The sequence below is a fragment of the Rhinopithecus bieti genome, unplaced genomic scaffold (genome assembly GCF_001698545.2).
Source record: "Rhinopithecus bieti isolate Rb0 unplaced genomic scaffold, ASM169854v2 scaffold_5260, whole genome shotgun sequence".
Classification (NCBI taxonomy): Eukaryota; Metazoa; Chordata; class Mammalia; order Primates; family Cercopithecidae; genus Rhinopithecus; species Rhinopithecus bieti.
The window spans coordinates 4,214,788-4,237,122 of record NW_016805896.1 but is presented as its reverse complement, the minus strand read 5'-3'; the positions used below and the strand labels follow the sequence as shown (position 1 = coordinate 4,237,122).

At 38.4% G+C, this 22,335-nt stretch overlaps 1 protein-coding gene across 1 annotated transcript in view; it reads left to right on the top strand.

The window, feature by feature from the left end:
- The first annotated feature begins 4,915 nt into the window (after nucleotides 1-4,915).
- Nucleotides 4,916-22,335, top strand: part of GALNT1 (polypeptide N-acetylgalactosaminyltransferase 1) — a 78,563-nt gene continuing 61,143 nt past the window's right edge. Inside the window, 1 exon segment of the mRNA XM_017874011.1 lies at nucleotides 4,916-4,984. The gene's annotated coding sequence lies outside the window, so the exon portion shown is untranslated.

Here is a 22,335-nt window from a genome sequence, read left to right as displayed (position 1 = left end):
TTTTATATAATATGTAAGTTGTTTACAGCTGTATATTATAGTTCCTCTTACCTACACCTCCTTTCTTTGTTCTAATCTTGTCATCTTTCACATCTTCATATAAGTTGTACAACACAGAATTATAACTTTTGTTTTAATTGGTTATACATCTTTTAAGAAATTAAGAGGGAAGAAACCAGGCTTTTATATTTATTCATATATTTACCATTTCTGGTGTTCTTCGTTCCTTCTCAAAGATCTGAGTTTCCATTTTGTGTCATTTCCCTTTTACCTGAAGAACTTCCTTTTTAGCATTTCTTATGGTGCACATCTGTGAGAGATAATTTGTTTTGACATTTCTTTACTTGAAAATGTCTTTGTTATGTGTAACGAGAAGTCATCCTTTTTTTTTTTTTCCTGTACATAATTTTTTTTCCCTGTGGATGCTTTGAGTATTTTCTCTTTATCTTTGGTTTTCAGCAGTTTAAACAAGACGTGCTGTGGTTGTGGTTTTCTTTGTAGTTATCTGCTTAGGTTTCACTGGACTTAGATTTGCAATTTTGTTCTTTCCCAAATGTGGCCATTATCAGGGTGTTTTTTTTCCATGTATTTTTCTTTGTCCTGTTTCCTCTGTTCTCTCCTTTTGCAACTCTGATTTCACGTATGTTAAATTTTATGCTATACCACAGCTCACTGAGGCTCTGTTCATTAAAGATTTTTCTTTCCTCTTCAGATGGGATAATTTCTTTTGATCTGCCTTTAAATTGACTAACCCTGTATTCTGTTGTTTACAATCTGCTATAATCCCATCAAGTGAATTTCCCATTTCAGACATTATATTTTCGTGTTTTACATGATTCTGTGTGGTTCTTCTTTTATAGTTTTAATTTGTTTGATAAGAGTTTCTTCTGTTCATTTATTATTAATTTCTTGAACATATTTATAGTAGGTACATTATAGTCCTTGCCAGCTGATTTCCACATCTGGGTCATCTTCTGTTCAATACCATTGACTGCTTTTTTTGACTCAACTTTTCTGTTTATTTTCATGCCTAGTAATTTATTGTAGGCTGGAGATTGTGGATAATATGGTTTTTTTTGTTGTTGTTTTTTGTTTTTTTGGTTTTTTTTGGTTTGTTTTTTTTTTTTTTTTTTTTTTTTTTTTTTTTTTTTTTTTTTTTTTTTTTTTTTTTTTTTTTTTGACCCTCAGTTCTTTCTTCTCTTAATGAATATTGATTCCTTGCTGGCTAGATTTAAATTCCGAACTCTGCCTCCCTGGCATTGGGCAACATCATGGATACCTCTGTTCAGTTCTTTCAGCCATCTAAATGTTCCTTTTCTTTGGAGCCTCTGGAGTCTGCCCTGTGTTATATGATTCAAGGTCCAACTAAAGATGCTAGTGAAGTTTACATACATATTTTAGGGTTCTTACTTTTCTAGTATTTCCTCCCTCACTTTCCAGTTGCCTGCTAGTTCCAGACCTCATCCTTTGATGCTTCAAGCCAATATGATTGTGACTTCCTTCTTGAGTTTCAGTAACTCTGCACAGTGTAGGCTGGTAACTGCCGTTATTTGTGAGTAGGTTAGTCTAGAATAAGCTCCTCTACTTTTCTGTGTGTAAGTCTCTCATGCTTTCACTTTCAGCTTTTCTGAATCCTTATGGTTTTGGTGTTTGTTTCGTAAATAGCATTTCGCTTTTTTTTTTTTAATCCAATTTGACAATTTAGATATATGTAGTCATTTTGTCTTAATTTTAATAACTAATGTTTTGGGATTTATTTCTACCATTTTGTGCTGTCTATAGGTGTGGTTTCTCTATTATTTTAAATTCCTTTCTCATTTGCTTTTAAAGTGATTGATTTTCTATTTCCTCCTTTTTCAACTTTGATTTTTAACTTACACATTCTGTTTTTATTTAATTCGTTGTTACCTTTTAATTGTCAATGTATTTGCTCTTTAAAAAAGCTGAAATTAATCTTTCTACCCTATCCCTAAATACAATGACCTTAAAATGCTTTCATTTCAATTGCCTTTCTTCCTTCTCACATGATACTGTTTCTGGCATTTTTATTTATTTACTAAATAATTATTGAACTCTTCTATCTTGTGCCAAGTACTGTTCCAGATGATGTAGTAATAACATTAAACAACATAAAGCTCCTGTCATTTTGCAGCTTACAAGATAATTAATAAATTAATTAAGATACATTTTGATATGTTAGTAGTTGGTGCTACAGTGGAAAGTAAAGCACTAGGAAAAGATAAAGAATAACATTGGGGGTGGAGATGCTGTCTTGTAGATGAGTTTCTGCTCTCTTCAGACATTTCATAACATCTGTAGGGCTCAAGTATGAAAAACATAATTCCCATGCTGGGCATGTTTACAGTCTAACCAAAGAGTCCTGGGGAAAAGATACAGATAAGGAAGCCACTGGCACATGGTGGGTGAAGCTGTGCCACCGATGAACGTCCCAGGGAGGATGTGTATAGTGTCAGGGGGCTTGAGAACAGATCCGGAGAAGAGTGGGGAGCCAATAAAGAAGACTTCAAAGCGTGGTCAGAAAAGTAGGAGAACAAGAAATGACCCTGGGAACCAAGAGAAGAGGCTTTATTTTATTTATAGCCTGTCTGTGCTAAAAATAATTTAAGATGGCTAAGATACCAAGTAGAGTGAAGCTGAGAAAGAGACTTGTGTTGCCAGGTAGGACGTTACAGTGACTTGATTAACAGACGGTTTCGCTGAAGTGAAGACTTGCCTTAGGGATAGAGAATAAAGATTTCTTGTGCAGAAGATGGTAAAGGAAGGAAGAATGAATAGAATGATAATTGGAGAGGTTGGTGTTATATCAAAAACATGTAGAAAATCTTAGAGATTTGGGGGATTCCATGACCAGAAAATAACATGGGCCCCTGGCCTGGAGGAGGTTCCTGCTGGATCCTTGACTTCCCAGACACTGTTCCCCTGGTAGGCGATGTATTTTCCTGTGTCTGAGTTCACAGTGGGGAAAATATGCATATTTTTCTGAAACTCTAACGCAGTGTTCTGTTGTAATGATCTGGCATTCATCTTCGTGCGATTAAAAATTAAAATATGAGGAGAAATTAATGACTTACCTGGCCTTTGCTCTTCATACTCCTTAGCATGACAGTTAAGATTTCCTTTGTTCTGAACATACCCCTTTAGTCGTATCTCCCAATTAATTCTTCTGTTTGCTGTTCCCCAGACATTCCCTGCAATTTCTTGCCTCCCTATTTTAACTCACACTGTTTTGTTGACTTGAGATATTATTTTGCCTTTTCTTAACTCATACCAGTTCTCCAGTCATTCTCCCCACCAGTTTCTCTTTTTTGTGCACTATAGCCCATCACAACTCTTGGCATCTTTTGCAAAGATTAAGTTGTGAAATGACATGCAAACTCACTTTATTATCTCTCCTTCTATATTGCAAGCTCGTTGAGGATAGGGACTGAACATTTTTTATGTTTGTGTGCATCAGACTGCTTAGTGCAGTGTTTTGCACATATTTGAGAAAGTTTGAGTGAATTAGGGATATGTGATTCTGTGATAGACTAAGTAATGCCATGTCTGAGATGAGCAGGTCATATACCAAGTTCTAGTTTGTAGCTCTTAAAGTTTATGTTGACGTTCTGCTTCTTTGCAGTCTCCTATAAAAGTAGAGTCCTTAATTTAGGTCCTCCACTGATTTGTATCTTCATTTTTTTCTTCACAGGATATATACCTATATAAATCAGTAATTGTAGGTTGTAGATTGGTGTGTCAGGATGCTTTTCACTGTAGTAGCAGAATACCCACTGTAGCAGCAGTTAAATCAGTGAGGGCTTTATCATCTTGCATAACAAGAAGTTCAGACGTGGGGAGGTCTGGTCTTAGGGTTGGTCTGGCTCCATGAAATCATGAGCGTCCGGTGTGCTCTCTCTTTTTTCCATTTGTCATCCTCAGCATGTCAGTGATGGCATGTTGGTGATGACTTCCTTCATGGCCTCAAGATGGTTACATTATTTCTAAGCATACACTACTTCTGTACTCTCCAACAATAAACAAAGGTTGAAAAGTGTAGTTTCTCCTTCAACATCTCTGTGAGAGATATAACTTTTTCTGAATGCTTCCTAGCAGACCTCCCTTTGGGTCCCATCAGTCAGGATTTGGTCACTTGTATTAGCTAGAGGAATGGAATGACCGTGGTTGGCTTGGACCATTCAGGAATAGGTGGCCTAGCAGAGAAGAATCACTTGAACTCAGCTGGGGGTCCAATGCAGTGAAAAATGTCAGGGTGGGGTAAGGAACAGTGTCTCCCACAGTGCTGTGTAGGTGTCTTTGGCCTTCCCACCTGGAAAGTTAAGATCCTCACAGTTGGCCGGGCGCGGTGGCTCACGCCTGTAATCCCAGCACTTTGGGAGGCCGAGACGGGCGGATCACAAGGTCAGGAGATCGAGACCATGGTGAAACCCCGTCTCTACTAAAATACAAAAAATTAGCCGGGCGCGGTGGCGGGCGCCTGTAGTCCCAGCTACTCAGGAGGTTGAGGCAGGAGAATGGCGTGAACCCAAGAGGCGGAGCTTGCAGTGAGCCGAGATCGCGCCACTGCACTCCAGCCTGGGCGACAGAGCGAGACTCCGTCTCAAAAAAAAAAAAAAAAAAGATCCTCACAGTTTTCTAAGAGGGAGAGAGATAATTTTGTATTTCCACTGAGCTTGGTGTTGGATCTCAGTAACAGTTTATTTATTAACTCACTAATTCATGTAATATACATTAACTCAACACATTTTGTGCCATGTACTGTGCTCAGTATTGGGGAAGTAGCTGAATAAGGCACGATCCTGGCATCAAGTGGTAGCTGCCTACAGTTAAGTGGAATAGGTTGGCTGACTAAGGGGGGAGAATAGAGTTATTCTGAAACAAACTGATTCTAGGACATTTATTTTTCAACAGGAGATGTGGGACATGTGGATTTGGGATATGAATTCATTTGAAAAACCACTTTGGGGTAAGTTGATAGTTGGGAATGAATGACTTTAGGGCTCTCCTTCTCTTACATTAGGGTTTGATCTTACAGCTAGCTTCTTAGGTTTTAAAAATTATGTTGATTGGACTTTATGCCTCATAACAAACAAGAGTTGGCTTGCCCTAAAATCCCAGTTTAGTAATTTGAGAAATGTAACAATAAAGCATAGTCCCAACACTAATTAATTAGTATACATACTTCTGATTAGGGAGGTCAATCTGAAGGCTAAATAAGGACCAGGTTCAGAAATTGAAAATACTTGTTATATAGGATTTAACCTGCTTGAACTTACCCAGTAATCCTGTCATGTGATCTGGAAATCATTCCCAGAGCCAGTGTTGAAGATACAGGGTGAAAGTTTGTCTATGGGCTTTGCTTTGCAGTGTTCCAAATGACCATTTGAGTTCTTGTTGCGTAAGTATACATGAGAAAGGCTCTCCATTGTTTATTTAATCTGAGAAGGTGCCTCTAGAAATAATACCATTAAAAATTTACCAAGTGTGTACTGTCATGTATGAGTGTGTTGTTCATTTTCTCATTTAGTTTAGTGCAATGGGACTATAAGGAAGATACGTTTTTCTCATTTAAAGGAATGAAGAGGCTCAGGTTTTTGCAAATATAGTAACATTGCAAGGAGTCACATAACTAAAAAGTGTTGGAACTGAAATTTGAACTCATATTTAAATTTCAACATTTGGCCTAATAGACACTTACTTCTGTCTTAATATGCTGATTTTGTGTGGGTTCCCAAGACCCACCCCAGGTTCAGTGATTGGCTAGAAGGACTCACACTATCCAGCATACAGTTGTACTAACAGCTAAGATTTATTACAGCACAGGAAAAAGGTGCACGGGGTGAAGTTCAGAGGAAAACAGGCACAGGCTTCCAAGACTCTTCTCCCTGTGGCGTCACACAGGATGTACATAATTCCTCCAGCAATGAATCGTGACAACATGTGTGAAATGTTGTCTACTAGGGAACCTCATTAGAGAGTGAGTGCCCAAGATTTTTATTGAGGCTGGTCATGTAGGCATCTTCTGCCTAGCACATACCAAAATTCCAGATTCCCAGAAGGAAAGCAGGTGTTCATACAAACAATGTTGTTTCTCAAGTTTAGGCACAGTGAATCACATTTATCATTTAGGGAAAGTTTTATATCAGTGTAGGGAACTGTTCACCATTCAAGTGTCCACATGCCAGCCAAGGGCCAATCTCGATAACCAAGTCCTTCTAAGGATAGCAGTCTTATGCCTGTTAACTTTTTTCCTGTACGCTGATTTATTCATTTGAAGAAGTTGTGATTATGATCATTCAGCTTTTGACAAGTAAAGAGAAAAGTAGGCATGATGTCAAACTAAATTCTTTAATGGAATCTGTTTTGTAGAGGGTGGTGAAGTCCCAGTTGCCACTGATTTTCTGGAAGGATGCACGCAACATAAAGTTGTACCCACAGCTCAGGTTTATTACAGCAAAGGATACAATGCAGGAAGAAGGTAAATGGTAGCGAGGGTAGGCATAGGCTTCTAAGTCCTCTCTCTGTGAGAATCATAGGGACATGCTTTTCTCTCCAGCAGTGAGTGATAGAGACACATGCAAGATGTCTCTAGCCAGAGAAGCACACAAGTGTTACAGTCCAGAGTTCTTACAGGGAGCTAGTCACATAAGCACATTCCTACCATATGACCAGCTCTGGTAACTGAAACTTGGGACCCCACACCAGACACCAGGTATACATCATAAATCTTAATGATTACTTTTAAACAATGCTGACAGCCTGGTACATCCTGACTCACTGCCTGGAGCACACACAAAAAGATCATTAACAAGTGACTGTGAACAATCCAGGAACATAGTTCTCAGAGTTTGGCTAGGGTCATTGCTGTGACTCCAGGAATCTGCTAGAGATTAGCACGACCTAAGTAAAATGGACCTCCTGTGTTAACTCTATTCACATAGTTGAAATACTGTTGCATTTGTTGAATGCAATATTTAATGCTAGATATAGTCTTTATAATATGATATTCTAAATGTATAAACAATAATTGGTAGTAAAATAGCTGACCAATTTTATTTCTCTGAGAAGTTTGTAGATTTTTTTAAAATTAGGGATTTGTAGGTTCTTTTCTTTTAGGGTGACTTTTGGATTTCCTATTTTTGTCCACAACTATTTGTATTATATAATGATATGTGTTATGTTGAAGAGTAATACAAAAATATTAACTTAAAGACAGTTATTTCAAAATTAACCTTCACTTTGTGAAGGTCTTCCTTGTGATTGGCTTTACAACACAATGGGATCCTTTTTTACAGAATTTGTAGATTTGCAGAAATACCAGTTTTGCAGAAAGCACATCAGCCATGTTTTTTTTTTTTAAAAAAAGAATGTCTGATTCTAGGATATGGAGTCAATCTTTGCTGCTTTATTTATTGCTAATTGAAACCTGCTTTCTGTTATACAAAAACAACAAAGTGGATGGGGACAATCCCATGCTTAAAAATGGGACATTGTGAGTTAACATAGTTAAATAGATTCCCTTACTTTTCCTTATTGCAAAACTTTACAGACCCTTTAGTAGGACAATATGCAATGTGAATCTACCAGGACAAATAGAGTATAAACTATATCCTCGTCTTACTTGACTCTGGAATCTCTTTAGTGAGAACTGTCTCAGTTATTGGTCCTGCAATAACTGTTGTTTAGAACAAAATGGACCAGAGGGAAGGAATGTCTTAAGGACAGGGAAAGTCCATTAGAGGGTTTTAGGTCAAAGAGAGACAGAAACAAAACAACTGTAGAAAAAACTTACTTTAAACAAACAAAACCTTATATCATATGCTGCTTTCTGGTAAAACCTTTTCAGAAACTTCCGTATCTTGATGTTTCTTTTCCTGTCAGGTTTCCTTAGTTGATATTTCTCTTTTGTAATGTGAATGACATGTCTCTTAGATTGGTGTTTTAACAGTGTGATTAGATGTGGGTCATTACCTTCATGCTTGTACCACCTGTGATACCTGACGCAGTATCAAGAACATCATTTGCTGAGACTTAATAAATATCTGGAGAGCATGAAATGAGTTGTGACTCAAAAATACAGGCATGTCCATGTTATTGTGCTTTGTTTTATTGTACTTCACAGATACTACTTTGTTTTGTTTTTGTTTTTCCAACAAATGGAAAGTTTGTGGCAACCCTACACAGAAAAGTCCGTAGGCACTTTTCCAACAGCATCTGCTCACTTTGTGTCTTTATGTCACATTTTGGTAATTTTTAGAGTATTTCAGAGGTTTTCATTATTATATCTTTTGTGGTGATTTTTGATTAGTGATCTTTGTTGTTGTTATTGTAATCGTTTTGAGATGCCACAAACTTGTGCCCATACAAGATGGCAAGTTTAATCAATAAATGTGTCTTTTCTGACTGCTCCACCAACCAGCCGTTTGCCTGTCTCTCTCCCTCTCCTCGGATCTCCCTGTTCCCTAAGATACAACACATATACCATCACACTCTGCTAAGCAACAGTATTGAAAGGATGCAAATTAATAACCCTACAGTGGCCTCTAAGCATTCAAGTGAAAGGAAGAGTTATGTGTCTCTCACTTAAATCAAAAGCTAGAAAAGATCACACTTAGTGAGGAAGGCATATCGAAAGCAGAGATAGGCCAAAAGCTGGGCTTCTTGTGCCATATAATTTGAAAAGTTCTGAATGGCAAGGAAGAGTTCTTGAAGGAAGCTACTCCGGTGAACACACAAATGATAAGAAAGCAGAACAGCTTTATTGCTGATAAGACAGTTTTAGTAGTCTGCATAGATCAAACCAACCACAATGTTCCCTTAAAGCCAAGCCTAATCAAGAACAAGGCCTTAACTCTTCAATTCTGTGAAGGCTGAGAGAGGTGAGGAAGCTGCAGAAGAAAAATTTGAAGCTAGCAGAGATTGGTTCAGGAGGTTTAAGGAAAGAAGCCATCTCCACAACGTAAAAATGAGTGCTGATGTAGAAGCTGCAGCAAGTTATCCAGAAGATCTAACTAAGACCGTTGGTGAAAGTGGCTACACTAAGCAACAGATTTTCAGTGCAGACAAAACAGCCTTCTATTGGAAGAAGATGCCATCTAAGACTTTCATAGGTAGAGAGGAGAAGTGAGTGCCTGACTTTAAAGTGTCAAAGAATAGACTGACTTTGTTAGTAGGTGATAGTGCAACTAGTAACTTTAAGTTGAAGCCAGTGTTCAGTTACCATTTTGAAAATTCTGGGGCCCTTAAGAATTGCACTAAATCTATTCTGCCTCTGCTCTATATATGGAACAACAAAGGCTGGGTGACAGCACATCTGTTTACAACATGGTTTATTAAATAATTTAATTCCACTGTTGAGACTTGCTGCTTAATAAAAAAGATTCCTTTCAAAATATTACTTTTCATTGAGAATGCACCTAGTTACCTAAGAGCTGTGATGGAAATGTACGATGAGATTAATGTTTTCATGCCTGCAAATACAACATTTATTCTGCAGCCCATGAATCAAAGAGTAATTCTGACTGTCAAGTCTTATTTAAGAAATACATTTCATAAGGCCAATACATTTCATAAGGCCATAGCTGCTGGGTCTGACCCTCAGACCCTTACTGAGCGACACACTTAGACACAGGTATCCAGTGAAAGAGCAGGCTGGGGGACCGGGGCTGCTCATGTATCCCAAGGAGGGTGTTGTAAGGAGTTGTAGCAGCCGTGGCCCTGATAAACTGGTGCTGCAGGCATTTATTTAGTACAGATTTATTGACAAAGGCCTTGAGTCAACACACTTGTGGGTAATTAACATGGTGTCATCCCCCCCAGAGCAGTCCTGCACTCAGATGATTAAAGGCAAGGTTCCAAGGCCTAAGTAAACTAACTTATCTAGATCAGTTTCTTTACATCTTCTTGTTATCTAACCTAAGCTTTCAGGCACAGGGTAAGAGAATCTGGCTGCCTTCAGCCAAATCCTTTTCCGAAGCTTTTATAAAATCTCCCGGCCTTCCAAGAAGGTTTGCATCTTTCTACAATTTTTCCCACCACATTGATCAACACATAGCTGCCACAGACAGTGATTCCTCTGGTGGATCTGAGCAAAGTAACAGAAAAGAGTTTCACTGTTCTAAATGCCATTAAGAACATTTCTGGTTCATGGTAGGAGGTCAAAACATTGATAGGAGTTTGAAAGAAGTCTAGTTCAACTGCAGATGTGGTGGCAATAGCAAGAGAACTAGAATCAGAAGTGGAGCCTGAAGATGTGGCTGAATTGCTGCAATCTTAAGATGAAACTTGAATGGATGAGTAGTTACTTACAGATGGGGAAAGAAAGTAGTTTCTTGAGACAGAATCTACTCCTTGTGAAGATGCTATGAACATAGTTGAAATGACAACAAAGGATTTAGAATACTCCATAAACCTAACTAGATAAAGCAATGGCAAGGGGTTTGAGAGAACTGACTTCAATTTCGAAAAACGTTCTACTCTGGGTAAGATGCCATCAAACAGCATTGCATGCTATAGAGAAATCTTTCATGAAAGGGAGAGTTGATGTGGCAAAGTTCATTTGTATCTTATTTTAAGAAATTGTGACAGCCACTCCAGCAGCAACCACCCTGAACAGTCAGCAGCCATCAACACTAAGGCAAGACCCTCCACCAGCAAAAAAGTTACGATTCACTGAAGGCAAAGATGATTGGTAGTATTTTTTAGCAGTAAAATTTTTAAATTAAGGTATATACATTACTTTTAAAGACAATGCTGTTGTGTACTTACACTACTATATAGTATCAACATAACTTTTATTTGTACTGGGAATCCAAAATATTTATAACTCATTTTACTGAATATTTGCTTTATTTTGGTAGTCAGGAACCAAACCTGCAATATACCCGAGGTATGCCTGTAGTGAAACTTTGTTTTTTTAAGGAACAACAATATAGTAGACATAAAAGTTAGGTGCTATGCATTTATTTTTAGTAATGATATCATTTTGAGAAACATTTTTGGAATTTTATTTTAAACTTCTCTTAGACTTCTCTTGAGTTCGGCTCTTTTCCCATCAACATTAACTTACTTTTGTGATCTTTATGCTTGTTTGATTTGTAGAATTGTTCCACCATAAATATTTAAATACTTCTAACTACTAGATTTCTTTTTTTTTTTTTTTTTTGGTCAGACAAAATCTTGCCCTCGTCTCCCAGGGTGTAGTTCTATGGCGTGATCTCGGCTCACTGCAACCTCCACCTTCTGGGTTCAAGCAATTCTGCTGCCTCAGTCTCCCAAGTAACTGGGATTACAGGCGCCTGCCACCACGCCTGGCTAAGTTTTGTGTTTTAAGTAGAGACAGGGTTTCACCATGTTGGCCAGACTGGTCTCAAACTCATGACTTCAGGTGATCCGCCCACCTCGGCCTCCCAATGTGCTACGATTACAGGCGTGAGCCTCCGTTCCTGGCCTTAACTACTAGATTTCTTTTGCAGTATTTGGATTATTATTTTAAGTAATTAAATGATCAATCATAGCTACTGCATTTTTTTTTTTTTTCCTTATTAAAACCTACCCTTTAAGATCAGGAATAAAACAAGGATGCCTGTTGTCACCTTGCTTGTTCAATATGATGTTAATACTGGAAATCTTCACAAGGTAGCCGAGTTTAAAATCAATAAATAAAAGTAGAGGTGCATTTCTATAAATCAGCAATAAAGTGATACCATTTCAGGTAGGAAAAAGTATAAAGTATCTAACAAGTATTTTGTAACAAAACTTGTGTTAAACCTTTAAAAGAAAATTATAAAATTTTATTGGAAGATGTTAAGAAAGGTCTAAATAAATGGAGAGAGAGAATATTTTTATAAATTTGACGATGCTATTAGAAAGATAGCAGAGCTCTCCAGTTATTTATATTTTATTTCAATCTAGTCAGAATCTTGACAACTTTTCTTTTTGGGTTGAAAAGTTGATTCTAAAATTTTTGAGGAAGACTTAACAGGTCAGGAGTAGCCAAGGCACTCCTGAAAACGTTGTGATAGGTGAGAAGACTTATTTTTACCATATATGAAGAATTAGTATAAAACTATAAAAGTTAAGATGACAGTATGGTATAGGGAGAGGTAGATCAATAGAAGAGAATATGGAAACCCAGAAACTTGGCTTGTGAAAAAGTTGGTATTGCACTCCTTTAAAGAGAGCTTTTCATAAATAGTTCTTGACAACTGGTTATCCCCATAGGAGGGAATGACATTGAATCCGTGCTTACATGGAAAAAGCAAACCTTTAACATTTTTAGATATTAAAACATTGTTTGTAATGATTTCTAGATAGAGAAGATTTTCTTAAAACACAGAAAATATGAACCATAAAAGATGCTCCTTTTTTTGTTTTACAGATGGGGTCTTGCTATGTTGCCTATGTTGGTCTTGAACTTTTGGCCTCAAGCAATCCTCCCAACTTGGCTTCCCAAAGCGTTGAGACTATAGAGGCATTAGCCGCCATACCCAAACAAAGATACTTCTTTTTTATTAACATTGGGAAAAGGGCTGGGGACAGTGGCTCATACCTATAATCCCAGCACTTCGGGAGGCTGAGGCGGGAGGATTGCTTGAGCCCAGGAGTATGAGACCAGCCTGGCCAATATGGGGAAACCCTCTCTCTACAAAAGAAAAAATACAAAAATTAGGAGGGCATGATGGCGTGTGCCTGTAGTCCTAGCTCGGGAGGCTGAAGTAGGAAGGATTCATTGAGCCCAGGAGGTTGAGGCTTCAGTGAGCCATGATTGTGCCACTGCACTCCAACCTGGGCAATAGAGGGAGACCCTGTCTCCAAAACCGTGGGAAAAGATACTGCAGTACATTTAACTCACACAAGGCTACATTAGGATCTTCACAAGCTAACAAGAAAAACACAAAACAACTCATCTAGTAGAGTAGTGGACCAAACTTCAGTAGGCACATTAGAGAAGAGGAAATGGAATGATCAGTAATGTCAGGGATGGTGGGGAAATGCAAATTAAAACTATATTAAGATACCAATTACATCAGATTGTCAAAAATAAAAATGTCTGACAGTAAGTGTTGTCAACGATATAACACATCCACCACATCCAGTAATATAACAGTTCACATCTGGTCGGTGGTTTCAGCCACCCTGGGAAAACAAATTAGTGATATCTGATCATACTGAAAATATGCATACTGTGTGACCTAACAACCATACATATATACTTTAGATCAGGGGTCGGTGTGATGACTCATGAGTTTAGAATGGTTTTTAACATTTTTAAGTGGTTGGAAAAAAATAATATTTTGTAATTTATAATGTGAAAATTATATGAAATTCAAGTTTTGGTGTCCAAAAATAAGCTTGGAATATTGTCACTCATTTACATACCTCTTACAGATGCTTTCATGGTACAACACTAGAGTTAAGTGATTGCAACAGACATTGCATGGCTCAAAAAGCCTAAAATCTTTATCATCTGGCCCTTTGCAGAAAATATTTACTGACCTCTTCTCTAAATAAATAGTCTTGCACATGTGTACTAGTAAACATGTTCAGGAATGGTCATAGCAGTATTGCTTGTAATAGTGGAAACCTAGAAAGAACCCAAATGTCCGTTAAGAGTAGAGTGGAGAAATATGGTTTGCTATGCCAGTGGAATACTATTCAGTAGTGAAATGGAATTGGATGCATGAATGGATCCGAGCATATGGATGAATCTCAGAAACAGTGTTAGAAAAAAGCAAGTCAGGTTTTTCCACCTATAAGCAGTTCAGAAACAGTGAAGTATAAACAAAGGATTGTTAAAGATACTCGTGAGGTTAAATTATCAGGACAAGGAAGGACCGTAAGTTAAGAATAGGGATTGCCTTTGAAGAGTTGGGGAAAGGTGGGATTTGAAAGGGAATTTCAAAAGTCATGTTAACCTAGGTGGTGGTGATGTATGTTGTATTGTGATCATTTATTTCTGTGACACATTTTATATGTACTTTTTTGATATTTTATAAGTTTTTGTGATCTGGGGCATTAAAAAGTATCTTTTCAAATAGTATAGTCTGTCTCATAATATATAATTATGACCCACAGAGGGGAAGCTCATCAGCAGACTAGAAGCTGCTTTTTACCTGTAGCCCCCTCTTCCCTGGTTCCCCAAGCATTCTGGTTGTATCAGGAACCCAATTCAGATTTTCTTAAGCAGAAAAGGGGATTAATAGGAGGATTCCTTGGTGGGTCACCGAAGCCAAGGAAGAGTCAGGGACTTGGTCACTGTCAGGGCGCTCTGCCTCTCACCTTTATGTCTCTGCTTGGCCTCGTTCTTTTTAGCTGCAAGTGGCCTTCTGCATGTCGGGGGCAGTGTGACTGAGTGCAGTCCTAGAGCACAGCCTTCCAGGTCTGTGACTCAAGAGGCCAAGAAGGAGTCAGGTCCTGTGGTTAGCCTGGCTAGGTCATTTAACTATACTGTGGCCAGGCAACTGGATCTGTTACCAGAAGAAACCCTTCAAGGAGGAGAGGAGAGGTTAAGGGTCAGAATCATGAGCCAGGGAGCCACCTTTGTTTGTAACTGTTACATATGTATTAAGTGTAAAGCACTATGTGTGGCATTGTGTCACACCTTTGTGTGGATATTAGGGCTGTTTTGACATTAACACTAAGATGCCGTGATGTTGCCTAAGACATGACACTGAGACATGGCTGAGGTGGGAAGAGGGGTTAGAAATGTCTGTTGAGCGTATTACCTCTTAAAAATCAAAATACAGCATGATCAGCTGTCCTACCACTTTACAGTCACACCTGTCTCCTTACCTTCTTCCCATGAGGACATTTAAGGCATTAAGTACTTGAGTTTAAATAGATGTTACAAACTTGGTTTAAAACATAACATGTATCTGGCCAGGCATGGTGGCTCACGCCTGTAATCCCAGCGCTTTGGGAGGCTGAGGTGGGTGGATCACGAGGTCAGATTGAGACCATCCTGGCTAACACAGTGAAACCCAGTCTCTACTAAAAATAACAAAAAATGAAACAGGCGTGGTGGTGGGTGCCTGTAGTCCTAGCTACTCAGGAGGCTGAGGCAGGAGAATGGCGTGAACCCAGGAGGCGGAGCCTGCAGTGAGCTGAGATCAGGCCACTGCACTCCAGCCTGGGCGACAGAGTGAGACTTCATCTCAAAAAAAAAAAAAAAAAAAAACACACAAAACAAATTTACTATTCTGAATGATTGGAAGGGCATTTAACCCACTGGTGTTTAATTGAGATGCAAATTTGTAGGTAGTTTGTATCTTTTGCTTTTCTGTTTGCCAGGTTCTTTGCTTTGAACATACATTACTTTACAAACAGGAAAAATATAAACTTTTAAAGGTATTGCTGGAAGTCAGTTTATCGTCTTAAAAACTGACACTGCACTCAAGACACTAAATATTGTATTCCCTAAATTGAAACATTTGAGCCAATAAATTTTGTAGGAGTTTATTTACATGATGACTACCCAAAATGATAAGCTTGTTCTTCTGACCTCTAAACTTGAGATAACACCTGGGAAATAACTACAGAAAGAGAATATCCAGGTTTTAATGAAATTTTGTGGACATCAATCTGGGCAGGAATTTTGGATTTTTTTTTTTGCTAATTTTTGTTAAATGCTTATGTTGAATAAGAAGATTGTAAGACCTGAAAATTGGTTCTCCTTTTTCTTTGTCTAGTGAATGAGGCTTCTCAGTGCTAAATTTTGATCAGTAATCACTTGACACCTCAAAAACTGTGGCGGAAGTGTTGGCCTGAACACTTTATAGGAAGCTGGGAATATAAATTGAAGCCTACGGGACTGGAGCTGTACTCACTTTGGCTAGTAGGGTTAGGCCGAATAGCTGCTACTTGGTTTTGACAATTTTGGCTTCAGTTATCTTTCCACAGATTCACTTTTTTATTGCTATAAGGTAGGATCCAAGTTTATTTTTTTAGTTATATGGAAAGCCACTTGTCCCTGCATCATTTTTCTTTGTAGTAGCATCTTTTTAGTTTTCACACTTGTATGAATTTGTCTTGGGGTACCATATAGTTTTAAGTACTTCTGCTTTATAATTAAATCCCGTCCAGGCCATGTGCGCTGACTCACACCAGTAATGCCAGCACTTTGGGAGGCCGAGGTGGGCATATCACTTCAGGTGAGGCGTTCAAGACCAGCCTGGTCAACATGGTGAAACTTCGTCTCTGCTAAAAATACAAAAAGTAGCTGGGCATTGTGGCACGTGCCTGTAGACCCAGCTACTTGGGAGGCTAAGGCAGGATAATTGCTTGAACCCAAGAGGCAAAGGTTGCAGTGAGCCAGGATCTCACCACCGCACTCCAGCCTGGGTGACAAAGCAAGCCTCTGTCTCAAAATAGATAAATAAGTAAATGAACAAATAAATAAATAAATCTACTCCCCAGAGCCTCATTTAGGTTTTGATCAGAATTATATTGAATTTATAGATTAATTTTGGGAAGAACCTGGTATTCATTTTCTCATCTGTTAGTTAGTTGTTCTTTTGTATCCTTCAATAAAGCTCCACAGTTTTCTTCACCTCTTGTACCTATTGGGTTTTTATAGCTATTTCGAATGTGGCTTTTTTGTATTGTTTTGAGATGGAGTCTCGCTCTGTTGCCCAGGCTGGAGTGCAGTGGCGCAATCTCAACTCACTGCAAGCTCTGCCTCCCGGATTCACGCCATCCTCCTGCCTCAGCCTCCCGAGTGCTAGGACTACAGGTGCCCGCCACCATGTCCAGCTAATTTTTTGTATTTTTAGTGGAGACGGGGTTTCACTGTGTTAGCCAGGATGGTCTCTATCTTCTGATCTCGTGATCCCCCTATCTCGGCCTCCCAAAGTGCTGGGATTACAGGCGTGAGCCGCCACGCCCAGCCAGTTTATTTATATATTCTAGTTAGTTATTACTACCATATAGGAGCATGACTGATGTTATATGTTCATCTGTATTCATCTGTCTTGATGAAATCAATAATTAGCTCTAATGGTTTATCTATTGATTCTTAAATAATTTCTATGTAGAAATCATACCATCTGCAGATGATAATTTTGGCTTTTTTCCCCCTAAGCCTTATTTCACTTTCTTGTCTGTTGCTTGGACCTTCAGTACGGTGTCAAACTGAAGTGAGGATACATAACTTGCCTTGTTTTAACTGAAGCTCCATCATTAAATATGATGTTTATTGTAGATTAAAGAATTCCCTTTCTAGTTCTAGTTTGCTGTTGAAGTTTTCTGTTGCTGAGTAATGAATTACCTAAAAGTTTAATGGCTTTAAGCAATGAAGTTATCTCATATTTTCTTTGGATCAGGAATGGAAGAGCAGTATGTTAGTGCATTTTTACACTGCTATGAAGAACTACCTGAGACTGGATAATTTATGAAGAAAAGAGGTTTAATTGACTCACAGTTCCACAGGCTTACCAGGAAGCATGACTAGGAGGCCTGAGGAAACTTACAATCATGGCAGAAGGTGAAGAGGAAGCAAGCATGTCTTACCATGGGGGAGCAGGAGAGAGAAAGAGGTGGGGGAAGTCCCACACACTTGTAAACCCTCAGATCTCCTAAGAACTCACTCATTATCATGAGAACAGCAAGGGGAAAATCTGCACCCATGATCCAGTTACCTCCCTCCAGGTCCCTCGCCAACACTGGGGATTACAATTCAACATGAGATTTGGGTGGGGGCACAGAGCCAAACTATATCAAGCAGCTTAGCGGGATATTGGCTCAGGATCTTTCATGAGGTTGTACTCAAGCTGTCAGCTGGAGCTGCCGTCATCTGAAGGCTTGCCTGGGGCTGCTTTAAAGGGGGTCCCACTTGCATGCCTGGCAGCATAATGTTGGTTGTAAGCAGGAGGCTTCAGTTTCTTACTATGTGGACCTCTCCATAGGAATGCTTAAGCATCCTTCTGACATGGCACTGGCTTTCCCCGGAGTGTGATCAGAGAGAGAGAGCTAGGGGAGGCCATAGAGGGTTTAATGACTCAGTCTTCACTTCCATCATATTCTGTTGGTTAGAATCAAGTCACTAGTAGTCCAGCCCACACTCTAGGAGGAAATTAAATGACACAAAGATTTTGTGTGTTTCTTTTAGTCTGTTCGCCCTCACAGAGTAGCGTAAGTCAAGGGCTTCTGTCTGGAAATCTTTACCTCAGGCCTCTCCTTTGAGCCCCCGAGTGTGTATCCAAGCAGCCATGGTAGCATCTCTCATTGAAGGTTCAAAGGCAGCTCAACATGTCCAAAATCACACTTCCCATCTTCTCCCCTCCAAAAATTGGTCCTTTTTCACTGGTCCCCATTTCCATGATTGACACCATTCTCTATCCAGTTGTACAAGCCAGGATTGAGTTTGTCCCGTCATATCTCTTGAATCTTCCCACTTTTATCATCTCCAGCTTCATCTCACATCACAGTTTCCTTTTCTTTTTCTTCAGTTCACTAGCTTTTCAGTGTTGGGCTCCTTTCTGCTATACAGCCTTTACTATTCACTGCCTATAATGCTTATTTTCCCTCAAACCATGTCTTTCTGAGGGAAGCCTTTTTGACAAAGTCAAATCTATTATAGATGTGTATAGAGCTGTATACCTTCTTTCAAAGCAGTTGTCACAATTAGAATTTCACATTTATATGATTGATTAATGTCTGCTTCCCTGGAGCCAACTCTGAACTTCATAAGATCAGGGAGTGTGTGCATTTTGTTCACCCTTGTATTCCCTGCATTTGACATATTCCCTACATTTACTGTTTGGGTGATTGAATGAGTTAATAAGTGAATGAATACATTGTTAGATTCTAGTTCTGTTTGAGAAATAGAGCAAATAAAATATAAAATTAATAAAATAATCTAGACTCTATTGTGTTAGAGGATAACACTTGTCTTTTTAAATCTTTTAGTTTTCTTGGCAGAAACTTTAGCTGTTAATTAAATGAATAGATTTGTTGAAGGGTCTCATATGCAATACCCCTGTCTGGTTAGTATGATGTAAAACTAGTGATCCTGGCTCTGGGTGACTGGGAGAATGCTGTGTTCTCAGGAGAGAGGAGTAAAGCGTGGATCCAAGAGAATGAAGCTTTGTTTTCTTAGAAAGTTACTGTCAAGCTGAGATTCTCTCAGAATTTCTGCAGAGCTTCGGTTAGAAATATGAGGGGTAGGAGAAAATCATTTGGCCCTAGAAAATACTGATTAATCTTTGGGAAAATTTGGCATATGATATTAAGAACAGGATCAGGGTTGGGCGTGGTGGTGCATGCCTATAATCCCAGCACTTTGGGAGGCCGAGGCGGGTGGATCACTTGAGACTAGGAATTCCAGAGCAGTCTGGGTAACAAAGTGAGAACCTGTCTCTTACTAAAAAAAAAAAAATAAGAAGAAGAAGAAGAAAAGGAAGGAAGGAAAAAAGGAAGGGAGGGAGGGAGGAAAGAAAAGAAGAGAAGAAAGAAAAGAAAGAAGAAGAAAAGAGTTGGATCAGAAGTTTACTGATATGCAAATGGGCCCTGACTTAAGATTTTTTGTCTTTACAAGAGTGTAAAACCATCAGAATTTATATGTAATGTATGGTATTCAGTAAATTGCATAAGATATTCAATACTTTATTGTAAAATAAGCTTTGTGTTAGATGATTTTGCACAACTATAGGCTAATGCAAGTGTTTTAAGCACCTTTAAGGTAGGCTAGGCTAAGCTATAATGTTCTGTTGGTTAGTTGTATTAAAGGCATTTTCGACTTTCGACTTAAAATGTTTTCAACTTATGATGGGTTTATTGGTACATAACCCCATCATAAGTCAGGAAGCATCTGAAATTAATCACTATACTTTGATATTAACTCTACTTTTATAACTTTAAAAATAAGTAGTTAAATGCATTTTAAATGGAAGGTTTTAAGTTACTGTGGTTGGAACAAAATAAACAACTTTAAGTTACTTCCAAAATGAATTTTGGTATGCATCTTTTGAGAAAACATAAAACAGTTTCTCTCTTTGTAAAACTGGCATTATTTCTTTGAGGTTTCCTCTCCCCATGTTTATTTATTTTTAAGTTGATTGAGATTGAATTTATTTACAGTAAAATTCTTTTTAGGTTTAGTTTTATAAGTTTGCACAGTGGACACAGTTGTATGATCACCACCCCAAGGAAGTTATGGAATGTTTTCATTGCCACAAATTCATTTATGGGCAATCCCCTATTCCTTTTTCAGCCCTTGGCAGCCACTGTTCTGATTTATTGCTGGTTGCTGGGTGGTGTTTCATTGTGTAAATATAGCGCAATTTGTTTATCCATTCATCAGATGATGGACATTTGGATTGTTTCCAGATATTGATGATTATAAGTAAGCTGCTATAAAGATTTGCGTACAGAGCTTTGTGTGGATATATTTTCCTTTCTTCTGAGTAAACAGTAATGGGATTACAGATTCTTCTGGGGAGAAACTCAGCTGTTTTTCAGAGAGCCTGTACCATTTTGCATTCCCACTGGCACTGTATTAGAGTTCCAGTTGCTCCAATTCCTTTCCATCACTTGTTATTTTTCTTTCTTTTTTTAGCTGTTTTCATCAGTTCATAGTGGTGTTTCATTGTGGTTATAATTTAATGTTGAACTTCTTTTCGTGTACTCATTTGCCATCTGAAAAAAGTGTTTGGCTTTTTTGGTAAAGTGACAATTCAGACCTTTTGCCCATTTGATTGGATTGTTTGTTTTCTTATTGTGTTCTGACAAATTTTTTACATATTCTGGATACAAGTCATCTATTAGATATGTAATTTATAAATATTTCTCTCAAATTTGTGACTTTATTTTCTTTCAAAGAAAAATTGGAATTTTTAACTTAATCAATAAAGGTGTATCACCTGAGCATAAACAGATATTTTCTTAATGGTGTCTTTTGAAGATTAATTAGGAAGTCCAGTTTTTTTTTTAATGGTTTGTGCTTTTTTGTTCTATCTAGGGAATCTTTGCCTAAGGCAAGGTCTCAAAAGGTTTTATTCCAGATCTAGTTCAAAAATTTGAGTTAATATTTATATGTGGTATAGGATATGGGCCAATATTTGTGGGGTTTTTTGTATATGGATATCTGATTGTTCTGGGACCATTGAAATAACTATTAACAATGGACTGTATATGTGTGGGTCTTTTGTAGAGAGCAGGGCTTGGCTTAGTGCTAAGGTTAGCACTCACTGGTGCACTGTTGTCACCAACAGTGTCGTCTGTGGTGACAGACAGTGCTTTGGCTGTGCCAAAGATTCCCAAATGATGTTGTCAGTCTTCTCCTCTTGGAAGAGTGGGAAATTGCTCAGGTGAAGGCAACACCAGCAGTCTCTGAAAAATGTGGGACGTTCATTCTTCAAACTTCTTTTGTTTCCTGAACCTTATTAAAGGTCTCTGGGCCAAATGTAAAATTCCTTTTCAGGGCCTCCTAGATTATGTCTCATCTTTTTGAACAAGGAGATCATGTTAATATTAGTTATTAATGGCTACCATGGACCTAAAAATATGATTTATGACTTAACAATGCATTCATAATTTTGCACCATAACTTTTATAAAGAAACTGCCTCCATCCCTTTACCTTGAAGAAAAAAACTTCAAAATGTAATTTTAAAAGTCTGATTTTGTAATATATTAATTTTTTCTAGTGATGAAAATACTGTACCAAAATGTAAAATTGGCCTTGAATTTCTTGGAGCAAATAATGAAGTCTGAAGACATTTTTAGTATATTACTTTGGGGTTTGATGTCCTATAATCTCTTAAAGGGCGGAAATTTGTTGTTAGACAGTTCTCTTCAGCTCTGACTCTTCTCCGCACCTGCTGATTTGTTCCGCGACTGAGCTTTGTGTGCCTTTTGGAACAAGGACTTGGTTTTCTTTGTATCCTTCATTTCAAGGACATTGAAGGACACACAAAAGTTGCTTAGTAAGTGGAGAATAAGGAATAACTTTACAATAATGGTGCCAATAAAGGTAGCAATTCTTTCCCTAAATACATTGTACTAGCTTTCATTAAACAAATTGAAATAATAATTATTTAATTATATATGAAAACTAGAATCTTACCTGCAATGCATCATGCAAATTAACAATCTTTTAGGCCGGGCGCAGTGGCTCAAGCCTGTAATCCCAGCACTTTGGGAGGCCGAGACAGGCGGATCACGGGGTCAGGAGATCAAGACCATCCTGGCTAACACGGTGAAACCCCATCTCTACTAAAAAATACGGAAAACTAGCCGGGCGAGGTGGCGGGCGCCTGTAGTCCCAGCTACTCGGGAGGCTGAGGCAGGAGAATGGCGTAAACCCGGGAGGCGGAGCTTG